The sequence below is a fragment of the Apium graveolens genome, chromosome 8, assembly GCF_009905375.1.
Source record: "Apium graveolens cultivar Ventura chromosome 8, ASM990537v1, whole genome shotgun sequence".
Lineage (NCBI taxonomy): Eukaryota > Viridiplantae > Streptophyta > Magnoliopsida > Apiales > Apiaceae > Apium > Apium graveolens.
The window spans coordinates 146,493,941-146,509,616 of NC_133654.1; positions in this window are offsets into that span (position 1 = coordinate 146,493,941).

Below are 15,676 nucleotides of genomic sequence, written 5' to 3' on the forward strand. Positions count from 1 at the left end.
TTAAGGAAGATGGGTAAAGGTAAAGCCACGGGTCCATACAAAATACCTATAGAGGTATGATGGTGTTTAGGTAAGGAGGGTGAGCGGTGGTTGGCTCAACTCTTCAATTTTATTTTTCGGACTGGTAAGATACCACATGAATGAAAGCTTAGTATGGTTATTCCAATTTACAAGAATAAGGGTGATGCTCAGAATTGTAGTAATTTTCGAGGTATTAAACTTTTAAGTCACCTATTATATTATGGGAGTGAGTGATTGAAATTAGGCTTAGAAGAAAGGTTACTCTGTTAGAAAATTAATTTGTTTTCATGCCTGGAAGGTCGACAACCAAGGTGATTCATCTTCTTAGGCGTTTAATGGAGAAATATAGGGAACGTAGGAGGGACCTGCACATGGTGTTTATAGATTTGGAAAAAGCTTATGATAATGTTCCGTGCAGCATAATCTGGACAAGTTTGGAGAGTAAAGGTGTGTCCTAGATATATGTGTTGTGCATATGCTGTGTACTTGATGATGACATAAACAAAACACCTAAGTAGATTTTACTTAGTGAAATAATGTAGCACTCGACGGATAAGAATTATAGTCCCGACGGATAACTCATTATAGTCCCGACGGATGATGACTTATTATCCATCGAGTGAGTAGCTTATGTAATAATAAGTCTGTAGCTCATTTCTGCATACACCTTTGTATAGATTCTGTAGTAGCATATAAGTCATGTTGACTTTAACTAGATATGCAGAATAGGTTGATTAATTGTACATAAATGATGTCATGTAATTCCGCATAAGTGAAATGAAGTCAAGTGCCAAAATAGCTATCGACGGATGATTAACAAAGCCATCGACGGATGATCAAATGGCTATCAACGGATGTTTAATTTAGCAATCGACGGATGATCAATGAAGCCATCAACGGATGATCATAAAGTCGACGGATAATCATGTATTCAACGGATGAAGAATTCAAACATCAGTTGACAGTGACAACTGGTCACATGCGTCGGGATGTATGCAAATGGAATGAGGAAGCCTATTAACCGGGTAATAGAGAACAAAGTAACAAAGCATTAGACCCGATAGTTTTTATAATGATTCTATCTTTTGACTTTGTAATCTTGGTAATATATAAACCAAGAAGTAGCAAATAGAAACTAAGATCTAAGATACAAAAAGTGAGAAACATTTGTAAGCAGAATCATCAGCATTTCTCTATATTCTTAGTAGTTCAAATTTGTAAGCAGCTGTGAGCATTCTTGCACACAGAGTTATCTCGATATAATATATATCTCTGGTGAAATTGTTTAAATCCACCGGAAAGTTTTTAAAGACTCTTGTTTCTTTAATTACTTATGTCTTGATTCACTTAAATTTCTATTCCGCATTGTACTAATCAAAACACTTATATTTGTATTCGAGTTTGAACATTTTTATTTTAAGAAAAAGGTTCAAAAATTTCATTCAACCCCCCTTCTGTAATTCTTGCTATATTGTTAAGGGACTAACAATATGTGAGGGCAATTCAAGCAATGTATTCTCAAGTGATGACTTGTGTCAGGACTCTTGTTGGTGATACTCAATATTATCTGGTCAAGATAGGACTTCATCAAGGATCATCATTAAGTCTATTTTTATTCGCAATAATTATGGATGTACTCAATAGAGGAATTCAAGATACTATACCGTGGTGTATGATTTTTACGGATGACATAGTTATTATTAATGAGACAAAGTCGGAGATTAATGAGAGGTTAGAACAATGGAGAGTTACATTGGAGACTTCGGGCTTGTGTATTAGTCATGGTGTAATTTTAGTAATGAACTAGATGAAGAGGGGTTGATGTTAGAATTGGTGAGCATTTATTAGTTCTGAAAGAAAGTTTCAAGTATTTGGGATCTATGATTCATAAAGATGGTAAGACAGATGCCGATGTTACTGTGTGATAAAAAGATTCCTTTAAAATTAAAAGGAAGATTTTATCGAATGGCGATTGACCAGCGTTGTTGTATGGGGCGGAATGTTGGGCGGTAACGAAGGCCCAAGAACAACGACTAGAGGTAGCGAAAATGAGGATGTTGCGTTGGATTTGTGGCCACACCTTGTTAGATAGATTAACGATTGGTTTTTTCATAAGGCAATTACGAGTTGCATCTATAATAATAAAAAAGTAAGGGAAGGTAGACTGCGATGGTTTGGACATGTACGGAGGAGACGTATATCTGCCCCAATACGGAGAGTTGAAGGTTTAGTGTTGCCGGGTGCGAGAAGGAAAGGAAGACCGAGAAGAACTTGGGATAACCTACATTTACTAGATTTACATTTTTTAAACCTTCGGGGGGATATGGGATTAGATAGAAGGTCCTGGAGGCGTCAAATTAGAGTGGTTGATTAACTTATGGGATAGATGGATCTTGTATTTTGGGATTAGATAGAAGGTCCTGGAGCTTTTAAAGCCTCCTTTGTGAAACGATTCAGGTAATCTCTCAAGGATTCCTTTGTTCCCTGCACAATGCTCATAAGAGATGCGGAACTTTTCTCATGAACTCTTCCACTGATGAATTGCTTAATAAAAGCTTGACTTAACTCTCTGAACGACCCAATAGAGTTTGGGGGCAATCGACTATACCACCTTTGAGCCATACCCGACAGGGTTTGAGGGAAGGCCCAGCACTTTATAGCATCATTCACGGGCTGCAACAGCAGTACATTAGAGAATGTTCTAACATGATTAGCGGGATCTCCCGTGCCATCATAAGATTTGATAGTTGGCATGTTAAACTTCCTTGACATATGGGTATTCATTATTCCTTCAGTGAAGGGTGGAGTAGGATCATCAGGATCTCCAAGGGGAAGAAGATTGCTTGGATCAGCCCTTGGGACAACAGCCCTTCTCTGCACCAGACCGTCCAGGTCTATGATGGGAGGAGGATTTCTCCCTCTAGGAGGTGCTTGGGGTCTGGTGGCCTGGCGCGCCTCCAAGTCGCGCCTCAGCCTTCGAATCTCATCCTCATGAGCCCTGATCCTTTCCTGCACTTCTTGGGGATTCGCCCCTTGGGTGCTTTGAGGGCGTTGGCTTCCATCAGCCATCGGCTCTTTGCCAGCACGCCTCCTTCTTGGGGCTACTTCATCATCCGAAGATTCGGAGTCTCTCTCAGTGTAAGGACCAGAAAATTCCCGATCCTCGGGGATAGGAGCCAAACCTCATATGTAGGGGGGCAATTGCCCTCGTGCTTCACTTCGCCCAGCATGTCCGCTTCCTCCAACCTCGGGGTAAAGGGGTATCCCATAAGGGGGGTTAGTAGTAACAACAGTTGAATATTCATATTCTACGGGTCGAGAATTCACAGGTACAAGTACTTGTTGAACTTGAGGATTCGTACCTTGAATAGTCGGGGGAATCGTCCCTTGTGGTTGAGTTGCCCCTATATGGGCTTCCCCTTGAGCAAATGCATAAGTTGAGTGAGGGGGTATCTCCACGGTTGACGAAATCACCTGGGTTGTTCCTGATGGTGTTCCTTCCTCTAGAGCTCTAATTGTTCTCCGTGTTCTTGCCATGGTTGTTGTTGTGCTTTCCCACAGACGGCGCCAAATGTTATGGATTAAAAACTAATATATATAATTGTTGTATTTATTACTAAGGAACGTGAGCTTCGAGGCTCGATTTGACCGCTCTTGTGTTTCGTGACTCAATTTGCCTTAACAAGATGCCTACGTACCTTGCTGATTGCCAAGGATCAAGTCAAAAAACGTAGTTCTGATCTGTGGGGTGAGGCCCCTTATATAGATGCGGGAGTCCTTGAATTGGACTTGGTATAGGAGACTTGGTGGTCAAGTCTCTGAATTAGGATAGACTTAGGAGTCCTAGAAAGTAGGAAGCTGATCCCTTATCCTATGAGTTTCCTTGGAGGCCAATCTACAAAGATTTACATCCCCACTAGGACTTATCTTAATAGCTGTTTTTCTCCCTTATTAATTAATTACGAAATTAATTAATAATCAGGGTTTTGGGCCTTCTTTGTTCCATCAGGCCTGATCTGGTCCATCAGGCCTGATCAATGTGGTGACCTTTCTGGTCTTAATATCATACATCTTCTTATTGGGCCTAGCAGCCCACACCTTGTACAATCAATGTAATATTTAATTATACAATCATGATTTATTTATCCCTATCATTTGCCCCCCAACTTTTGGGAAACATTGATTAGGTTTCGCAGAAGTTAAGTTTATTCATTCCCTTACAGGGTTTTGTTTTTGCGTAAAGTGTGGAGCGACCTACACGTTTACAACGATTTTTCCTTTATTCCTTTTATTCAGGAATTATCTTAATTTCCAGGAAGTTTTCCCTTAATTCTGGGATTTTTCCCTAATTTTCCGGATTTTTCCCTTAATTCTGAAAGCACCAACATTTTTCAGAAAATATTTTAAGGAATTTCCTTATTTTTCTGTAATTTTCCTCAATTTTCTGGCTTAAAATCGATCAGGATGTATACCGAATCGATCAGGATTCCTGATCGATTTCGATCAAGATCCTGATCGAACTAGCTCAGAAAGTAACACTCTGATCGATTGAATCTTCGACCAGGATCTATGCAGAATCGATCAAGATTCCTGATCGATTTCAGTTAGGAATCTGATCGAACCAGCCCTCAAAGTAACACTCTAGTCGATGGTATCTTCGACCAGGATCCATGCAGAATCGATCAGGATTCCTGATCGATTTCGATCAGGATTCTGATCGAACTAGCCTTCAAAGTGACACTCTAGTCGATGGTATCTTCGACCAGGATCCCTGCAGAATCGATCAGGATTCCTGATCGATTTTGATCAGGATTCTGATCGAACTAAATGAACTTCTACCCTCCTGATCGAATAAAATATCGATCAGGATTTTCTCTTTTGTCGATTAGCACTCTGATCGAACTAAGTGAATTTCTACCCTTTTGATCGAATGAAATATCGATCAGGATTTTCTCTTTTGTCGATCAGGACTCTGATCGAACTAAGTGGATTTCTACCCTTTTGATCGAATGACATATTGATCAGGATTTTCTCCTTTGTCGATCAGGACTCTGATTGAACTAAGTGGATTTCTACCCTTTTGATCGAATGAGATATCGATCAGGATCCTTTTTTATGTCGATCAGGACTCTGGTCGAATCATTTTAAAATTCTGGTCAATTTTCGACCCTTCATTTTCCATTGGAGCTTCTAGATTATTCCTGACACTTCTTGTAAATGGGCTTTTTAAGTTGGGCCTGGCTACATGGGCCTAAAAACACCTTATATTCCGAGCTTTTTGCTTATATAAGTGAAGTGTAAAGTGAGAATCCTCACTTCACTCCTCATTTCTTGAACTTCCCCTCAAAATTCTCTTTAGAGTTCTCTCTTTAAGAAGGCGATTTCCGGCGACTTCAGCCACCGCAGTTCCACCTTTCTCAAATTTTTTCTGGGTTTCAAGCATTCAACCGAAGCATATCAATGGCGGATCGTGACTTGGCTCGTTTGGGGAAGATGAATGTTTCTAAGAGAGGTACAAACATTCAAATTCAATCTTCGTATACTTCCTTAATTGATATGATTAACTTTAGAGGTGATGAATATCCCTCTCTATCTGAGTTAGATTCGTATAACCATGGTAACACCTTTCATGAGTTAGATGGTAGAATCGAGTCCATGAACACCATGTATAGACTTCCACCCTACATTAGGATTACTCCAGCCGCCCCTGGGGATAGGACATGTAACTGGGAGGGGGATACCCTGTTTATTTATCGAGGAGCCCTGACCGTGGGTCTTAGGTTCCCATTCCATGAATTTATTCCTCGTTTACTTGCTGATGTACAAATCAACCCTTGTCAACTCCCTCCTAATTCCTGGAGGAACATTATCTGTTTTATGGTCCTTTGTCTTAGAAACAATTTTCCTCTTTCCGTAGCTGTCTTTAGAAAAGTTTTCCAATTCTATAATAGCTCCATGAGTCAACCGGGCTGGGTTTTAATTCGCCAACGGCCCAAAATCCCCCATATCTTTGATAGTAATTCTATAGTTGAGAACAACCCCAAATGGAGGGATGAGTTTGTTAGGCTGACCTGGGCTGGGGGTGATTGGGCCACACTCTTTCGTAGATCCTTTTGTAAAGCGTCAGATGGGAGTCCAGTTAGCATCAGGTTAACTGATGAGGAGGAGGTGGCCTATCAAGCCTTAATTTCAGATGATGGGAAAACAGACACCTGGACCCTTTTAGAGGAGTTTTCCTTGAAGAAAGTTGGTCTCTCTCAGGCCAGTGATAAGGGTAAATTTATAACTGCGTAGCTATTTTTCCTTCCCTTTAATTGTAACTTTTTTATCTTCTGCAATTTAATATTCCTTCTATTTTTTCTTTCAGCTTGTGAGGCTATTAATAACGTCAACAGGCCCAAGGAAGGGGAATCTGGCCGCCAGAAGAGGGCCAAGCTAAACAGGGACCCCAGGAGCAAGCCTGATGCTCCTGCTTTCCTTAAGCCCCATGTCCCGGTGGTCGAGCTGGGGGACGATGTGGATCCTTCACTTAAGGCACATTCCTTCAGGCCTAACTAGGGCTTCAGGAGGAGCGATACGGTGGTTGGATCCACCAAACATGCTAAGGATTGGTCGTACCATTCCATCACTCCCCATGATTTCACTGACATTGTTACGGGGAGTGATATTGAGACTATTGAGCTTCTGGGTTCTCAGGCCCAAGCTGCGGTAACTTTCTACTTTCTTTTTTCTTTGAATTCCAACTTTCTCATATTTCAATGAACTTGTGTTAACTCATATTTCCTTGCAGAGTAACACCTATTTCCAGGCGGCCCTCCATCAGGCTAGGTCCTGGAAGGGTAACTCTGATGAGTTTGAGAAGGAGATGAAGAAATGGGAGGAGAGAGCCAAGGTCCTGGAGAAGAAGCTGGACACGAAGAAGGAGGAGCTGGCTAAGGCTCATTCCGAGCTGGTGAAACTTAGGTACGATAAGGAAAAGCTCATCGATGACTACATGGATTCTGACAAGTTTAAGAATCTCATGGAGATTCATGATGAGGGTTTTATTCCCTACAGTTTACTCAGGGATGGGATGCGGCCGTAAAGGCAGTTTCTGAGAGACATTTGGGCTTAGTCGACCCTAAGGACTTTATAAGTCCTGAGCAGGCTAAGACGGAGGACAGCATAGATGCCCTCTTCAACTCCCCTCAGCCAGATGATCGCATCTTGGATCCTAACACTGCTTCTCCTCCCGCTTCTCCTGCGAAGGATGCCGACGGTGTTGATAAGGAGCAAGGGAATGAAGGCTCCCGCATGGAGGAGTAGTTTTTTATTTTGTATTTTTAACTTATGTTTGAACTTCGTTTGTATCAGAACTTGTTACCCTTCGGGGTTATTTCATATGCTGCTTTTCTTATTCGCATCTTTCTCCTTTATCTATGCATTTAACCTTGAACTAATTGAACCTTTGAATTGTGCAACGTGCACTCTTATGAAAGAATCCTTGAAGTCTTCCTTTTTTCAATGATCAAAGCATGATTTTTTGTTAAAATCACACAAGGTATTATCACAACTTAAACATCCATAGGTTGAAATAATTTCAAACTTATTAATATGAAGTCTAGTTTTCCAAAACTTTACATAGTATGGGTTCGACCCTTATCAATAATGACTCGACAATGTAAATTCTACTGGAATATAAAATCCTACGCAAGCAAAGCTTCAAGGTGCTTTTCAACCTACTCGCCATCCTGACAAGTGAGAATCGTATCCAGTTGCCCTACACATAGTAAACCTTCAGGTTTTGTGCATGCCAAGTTCTTGGGACTTCAAAACCATCCATTGTCTCCAGCTTGTAGGTTCCTCTACCTTGAACATTCTTGACTTTGTATGGCCCTTCCCAATTCGGGGAAAGCTTCCCTTTCTGTCTTACACTAGAAGCTTCTATCTTCCTCAAGACCAGGTCACCTTGTTTGAAAAACCTTTCTTTAACCCTTAGGTTGTAGTAGAATGAAGCCTTTTTCTGATATTCTACTATCTTTGCATGTGCCTCATCTCGCACTTCATCAATTAAGTCCAGAGCCAACCTTTGTCCTTCCTTATTTTCCTCAGCATTGAAAGCTTAAATCCTTGGAGAGGAATGTGATATCTCCACGGGAACAACTGCTTCTGCCCCATATGCCAACATGAAGGGAGTTGCTCCAGTCGTGACTCTACAGGTAGTCCTATAGGCCTATAATACTGGAAGTATCTCATCCACCCAATTATTTCTTGATTTCTCGATCCTCTTCTTTAGTCCATCCGGGATTATTCGATTTGCTACCTCCGCTTACCCATTGGCTTGCGGGTGAGCCACAGAGGTGAACCGTAACTCAATTTCATTTTCTTCACAGTACTTCTTGAATTCTTCGTTATTGAATTGTGTTCTGTTGTCGGTGACTAGGATACGGGGAATTCCATACCGGCACATAATATTTTCCCACGGGAATTGTGCAACCTGCTTAGTTGTGATCTTGGCCAAGGGTTTGGCTTCAATCTATTTGGTGAAATAATCAATGGCTACAATCAGAAACTTCCTTTGTGCCGTGGCCATGGGGAAAGGCCCCAGAATGTCCATTCCCCACATAGCAAAGGGAATGGGCGAGTTGATAGAGGTCAGCATCTCGGGGGGTTGTCTAACAACAGGTGCATGCTTCTGACAGCGATCACACTTTTTCATATATTCTTTGACATCAGCCATCATTTCTGGCCAATAGAAGCCTAAACGAGTTATCTTATGAGCCAAGGCCCTGCCCCCCAAGTGTTGCCCACAAATACCTTCATGCACTTCTTCAAGAGCCAAGCATGCCTCATCGGGCCTGAGACACCTTAAGTAAGAAACCATGAAAGATCTTTTGTACAGAATCCCATCTATCAAAGAGTACCTTAGTGCCCGAACAGCTAACTTCCGTGCTTCAGTCGCATCATTTGGCAACCAACCGGTTTGAATGTGGGCCTTAATGGGATCTATCTAAGACGTCCCCAGGCCTATAGGAGCTACAAGCTTAACATCTATGCTTCGTGTCTTCAAAACACGGAAGTACACTCTTCCTGAACTTTCTTCTATCTCGAACGAAGCAAACTTCGATAATGCATCTGCCTTAGCATTTTCCTCCCTTGGAATGTGCTCAACATGGAACTCATCGAATTGGGTCATCACAGCCCTTACTAGACGGACATACTTAGCCATCGTATCATCCCTTGCCTCAAATTCTCCCTTTACCTGGGATATGATCAGCTTTGAGTCTCCACAGACCTTTAAGTTTTTGACTCTAAGCGTTCCAGCTATCAGAGCTTCATATTCTGCCTCATTGTTTGTAGTTGGGAAGTCTAGCTTCATTGCATACTCAATTAAGAACCCATCAGGGCTTTGTAAAACCAATCCTGCTCCACTGGAGTTTGTTTTTGATGCTCCATCAAAATAGAGAACCTAATATTCTTTTTCCTTATCATCCTTCTCTTTGTTCCCATTATCGACTTCCTTGTCTTGAGGTACGGTATCTTCCTGCCCCCCGACTTCCTGGTTGGCTATGGTACATTCCACCACGAAGTCAGCTAATGCCTGGGCTTTTATCGCTGTCCGTGGCTTGTACTTAATGTCGAATTCTCCCAACTCTATTACCCACTTAATAAATCTCTCACTTGCCTTTGGACTGTGAATGATATTTCTCAGGGGCTGATTTGTTAGCACCTCAATCTGATGAGCCTGAAAGTAAGGACACAGCTTTCTCGAAGCCATTACCAAGGCTAGAGCAAATTTCTCAATAGTTGAATAATTCAACTCAGCACCATGCAGAATTTTACTGACATAGTATACGGGTTTCTGGATTTTCAATTCCTCCTTAACCAACACAGCGCTCAAAGCACTTTCTGAAACGGCTAAGTACAAGAATAAAACTTCATTCAAAGCTGGCTTGGCCAACAACAGGGCCTGGTCATATACTTTTTTAACTCTTCGAACGCCTTCTAGTTTTCCTCATTCCATACAAAGTCCTTAATGTTCTTTAGTGACTTGAAGAATGACAAGCACTTGTCTCCTGACTTGGAGATGAATCGTCCTAGCGCAGCAACCCTTCCTGTGAGCTTCTGAACATCCTTGACGGTTTTTGGTGGTTCCATGTCCAGGATTGCCTTTATTTTATCGGGGTTAGCCTCTATCCCTCTCTTGGAGACCATCAATCCCAAAAATTTTCTTCGAAAGCACATTTTGTAGGATTTAACATCATCTTGTGGTACCTCAGGACCTCAAAAGCTTCCCTCAAATGGGTTATATGATCAGTCTTTACCAGACTCTTGACTAACATGTCATCAACATAGACTTCTATAGTCTTGCTAATAAGATCCTTAAAAATTTTATTTACCAACCTTTGATAGGTGGCTCCTGCATTCTTGAGACCAAATGCCATAACAAGATAACAATAAATACCAAAGTCAGTGATGAATGATACCTTTGGAATGTTATCCTTGTGCATCTTAATCTGATTGTATCCACTAAATCCATCCATGAAGCTCAGCATCTCATGCCCAGCAGTGGCATCAATCAAAGTATCAATTCTTGGCAATGGAAAACAGTCTTTAGGGCACGCATCATTCAGATCAGTGAAGTCTATACACATCCTCCATTTTCTATTGGCCTTCTTCACCATTACAGGGTTTGCTAACCAATCCGGAAATTGAATCTCCTCAATGAACCCAGCCTCTAAGAGCTTTTCTATTTCTTGTTTTATAGCCTCTTGTCTTTCCGGGGCAAAGTTTCTTTTCTTTTGTTTTACTGTCTTCCGGCTTGGGTCCACGTTTAACTTGTGAGTAATCAGCTCCGAGTCTATGTCTGGCATATCAGCTGCTGACCATGCAAACACGTCACTATTTTCTTGCAAAAATCTCACCAACTTCCCTCTAAGGGGCTCCTCTAATGTGGCTCCAATGAATGTCATCCTCTCAGGATTCTCGGGGTCTAAAGGAATCGAAACCAAGTCTTCTGCTGGCTTTCCTCTCTTCTCATCATTTTCTCGGACATCCATATCTTCAATAGGAAGAACCTACCCCCCAACTCCATCTGCCCTCAAAGAGGCCACGTAACAGCTTCTAGCCATTTTTTGATCTCCTCTCTCTTCTCCAATCCCGTTCCGGGTGGGAAACTTCATGACTGAATGGTAGGAAGAAGAGACTGCCTTGAAGGCATGTATCCCTGTTCTTCCCATGATAGCATTATAGGTTGAACTAGCTTTTACCACCACAAAGTCCAACATCTGCGTTGCTTGCCTTGGTTCCGTACCTATGGTGGTTGGCAACTTGATTATCCCTTATACAGGACATTCTACTCCTGCAAATCCATATATCGGCATGTCGGTTGGTGTCAACTGGGAGTCGTTATACCCCATCCTTAGAAAGGCGTCATGGAGCAAGATATCCACTGAAGCACCGTTATCCACAAGGACCCTCTTGACTGGGCTATTTCCTATTACCGGTGTTATGACCAGCGGGTCGTCATCAGGAAACTTCACACCCTCTAGGTCAGAATCATCAAAAGCGAATGTTACTTCTGTCCTGCCCTCTTCGGGGCTTCTCCAACAATATGCATAACCTCTCTAGTATATGCTTTTCTGGAGTTTTTGGATAATCCAGCAGCAGTTGGACCCCCAACAATCGTGTTTATCACAGGCCCTCGAGGTTGCGGCCCTCAATAAATTGTGTTTATAACTGGTCCTCTAGGCTGGGGTTTCGCCCCTGATCGTCTTGGTCCCTCCTACGATCTTCAAAGTTCTTCCTTCCATTATTATTCCTGTCCCCTCCTTCTCCAGTGTATTTATTCAATCTTCCTTTTCGAATGAGGAACTCAATTTCATCTTTCAGCTGCCTACACTCATCGGTGTCGTGACCAACATCTTTGTGAAATCTGCAATACTTGCTCTTGTCTAGCTTGGCAGGATCAGCCTCCAGGGGCTTAGGCCAACGAATATCTCGATCTTTCTCTATTTCCATCAAGATCTGGCTTCCAGGAGCATTCAGCTTAGCGTATTCGGTGAACTTTTGCCCAGGTCCTCCCTTCTTGGGGTTGAATCAGGGTTTTGCTCGGTTCTAGGATACTTGTCCTTAGCGATATACTCCAGATCAGTCTTCCGCTTCTTGCCTACAGTGGGCTCATTACTCACTACGGTCTTCCTCATGCTTTCTTCGACTTTGATATACTTCCATGCCCTCTCCTGGAGCTGCAACATGCTTTCAGGGGGGCGTTTGGCCAAGGACATCTTAAAGAACTCATCCCAAGTTCCTTGTTGCAGTACTATCATGGCTACCTTATCATCAAGGTCTGGGACTTTTAAAGCCTCCTTTGTGAAACGATTAAGGTAATCTCTCAAGGATTCCTTTGTTCCCTGCACAATGCTCATAAGAGATACGAAACTTTTCTCATGAACTCTCCCACTGATGAATTGCTTAATAAAAGCCTGACTTAACTCTCTGAACGACCCAATAGAGTTTGGGGGCAAGCGACTATACCACCTTTGAGCCATACCCGACAGGGTTTGAGGGAAGGCCCGACACTTTATAGCATCATTCACGGTCTGCAACAGCAGTACATTAGAGAATGTTCTAACATGATTAGCGGGATCTCCTGTGCCATCATAAGATTTGATAGTTGGCATCTTGAACTTCCTTGAGATATGGGTATTCATTATTCCTTCAGTGAAGGGTGGAGTAGGATCATCAGGATCTCCAAGGGGAAGAAGATTGCTTGGATCAGCCCTTGGGACAACAGCCCTTCTCTGCACCGGACCGTCCAGGTCTATGATGGGAGGAGGATTTCTCCCTCTAGGAGGTGCTTGGGGTCTGGTGGCCTGGTGCGCCTCCAAGTCGCGCCTCAGCCTTCGAATCTCATCCTCATGAGCCCTGATCCTTTCCTGCACTTCTTGGGGATTCGCCCCTTGGGTGTTTTGAGGGCGTTGGCTTCCATCAGCCATCAGCTCTTTGCCAGCACGCCTCCTTCTTGGGGCTACTTCATCATCCGAAGATTCGGAGTCTCTCTCAGTGTCAGGACCAGAAAATTCCCGATCATCGGGGATAGGAGCCAAACCTCGTATGTAGGGGGGCGATTGCCCTCGTGCTTCACTTCGCCCAGCATGTCCGCTTCCTCCAACCTCGGGGTAAAGCGACATCCCATAAGGGGGGTTAGTAGTAACAAAAGTTGAATATTCATATTCTACGGGTTGAGAATTCACAGGTACAAGTACTTGTTGAACTTGAGGATTCGTACCTTGAATAGTCGGGGGAATCGTCCCTTGTGGTTGAGTTGCCCCTATATGGGCTTCCCCTTGAGCAGATGCATAAGTTGAGTGAGGGGGTATCTCCACGGTTGACGAAATCACCTGGGTTGTTCCTGATGGTGTTCCTTCCTCCAGAGCTCTAATTGTTCTCCGTGTTCTTGCCATGGTTGTTGTTGCGCTTTCCCACAGACGGCGCCAAATGTTATGGATTAAAAACTAATATATATAATTGTTGTATTTATTACTAAGGAACGTGAGCTTCGAGACTCGATTTGACTGCTCTTGTGTTTCATGACTCAATTTGCCTTAACAAGATGCCTACGTACCTTGCTGATTGCCAAGGATCAAGTCAAAAAATGTAGTTCTGATCTGTGGGGTGAGGCCCCTTATATAGATGCAGGAGTCCTTGAATTGGACTTGGTATAGGAGACTTGGTGGTCAAGTCTCTGAATTAGGATAGACTTAGGAGTCCTAGGAAGTAGGAAGCTGATCCCTTATCCTATGAGGTTCCTTGGAGGCCAATCTACAAAGATTTACATCCCCACTAGGACTTATCTTAATAGCTTTTTTTCTCCCTTATTAATTAATTACGAAATTAATTAATAATCAGGGTTTTGGGCCTTATTTGTTCCATCAGGTCTGATCTGGTCCATCAGGCCTGATCAATGTGGTAACCTTTCTGGTCTGAATATCATACATCTTCTTATTGGGCCTAGCAGCCCACACCTTATACAATCAATGTAATATTTAATTATACAATCAGGATTTATTTATCCCTGTCAGAGTTGTTTTGCTCTGTTACGACTGGGGGAAGGTGAAGCTCCTATGGCGACTTAGGATTATAAGTACATGAGTGTACTTAACCAAAACTGAACTTGCACTTTTATTTTGTTTGTTTATTTATTTCCTTTTTGCTTTTTTTTTCTTTTTCATTCTTTTTGTTTTTGTTTTTCTTTTGTTTTTCTTTTGTTTTCTTTTTCTTTCCTTTTCCTTTTTATTTTTCTTTTTGTTTTTCTTTTTAAGTTTAAATTATAACTAAATTAATTTATAAAATAAACTTAAATATAACTTATATAAATAAAGTAATTTAGATTTATAAAATAAACTTATTTAAAGTTTATAAGATAAATCATTTTAAGTTTATTAAATAAATTATATTAAAGTCCATTAAATAATTTATTTAGTTTAACAATTAAACTTTGAGCTTCGCCAGTCCCCTGAGCTGTTTAGCTGTATACCCCGTGCACCTCTTCTCGTACTTTAACATATAAACGTTCAATCGAAGTACGTTCCTTAACTTAACAATTCTTCTATAAATAATACCCAGATTCCTTTCACGAGCTGTTGACGCCTTGTGCAACTGGTCTGGTTCACAGACGACTAACCCCGATTCAGGTCTTCGTATTATAGCCTTATTTAAATTGTTAAGCTTGCCTTTACTTTATTGCTTCAGACACTGACTGTCAATAAATAACTGTACTTTCACCGAAATCCTTTATGGTACTTTACACAACGTCTTCAATAACCTCTATCTATACCCTGTCTTCAATTCTTCAGATTTCTATGCTTCGAACACTGTTTATCTTCAATCAATGCCAATACACTGAAATCTTCCGGTAGCACTTGTATACTGAATCTTCAATATTTTTGAAACCCTGAAAGTCTTTAACCTTTGTTCTTCACTGAGGCATGATCATATTAATGACCTTATTTCAGTGACCTGTAGACAGACTTCAGGCTTTCTTCTAATCTTCTGATTCTTTGTATTTGCCTTGTCTTCATTCTTCCTGATTTCTTGTGTAGACGTAGTACTATTAACCTGTCATGTTCTAGTGTTGTTATCGTGTTGAGTTATCACGTAACTGTTCATACAGCTACGCAGTCTCACCAACAATCTCCCCCTATTTGATTGTTAAATCCAACAAACAAATTAAATAGAGAGGATAACTCAACTAACAACTAGAAAAAGTAATGTACCAGGACTTGTAAATAATGCTTCTGGTATTCTGGATCAAATACAGCATTTCCAGATTTCTTGAGTAACTGAAATGAAAGATGCTTGTTCCTCTAGCACTGAACTAATCTTCAAGTAGTTTCATCTTCATTTCCTTGGTTCTTCGTATCTCTGCTAGATAATACTTCTCAATCTTGAAGTAATCATCAGCAGCTTCTTTTGTACAACCACATTTCCTGTTGAGAAGCACATATCTCTCTTGTTTCTCCCCCTATTAGAATCAACTGCTTAAAGGAGATCACCTTCGTTTACCACCTCTCCCGTATAATAGGATCCGCAGATAAGAACCAATAGTATGGTGTAGTGTACATGTGCTTTACCTTTTCCCTCCTCCCTGCTATTTCTCCCCCTTAGTTGAGGA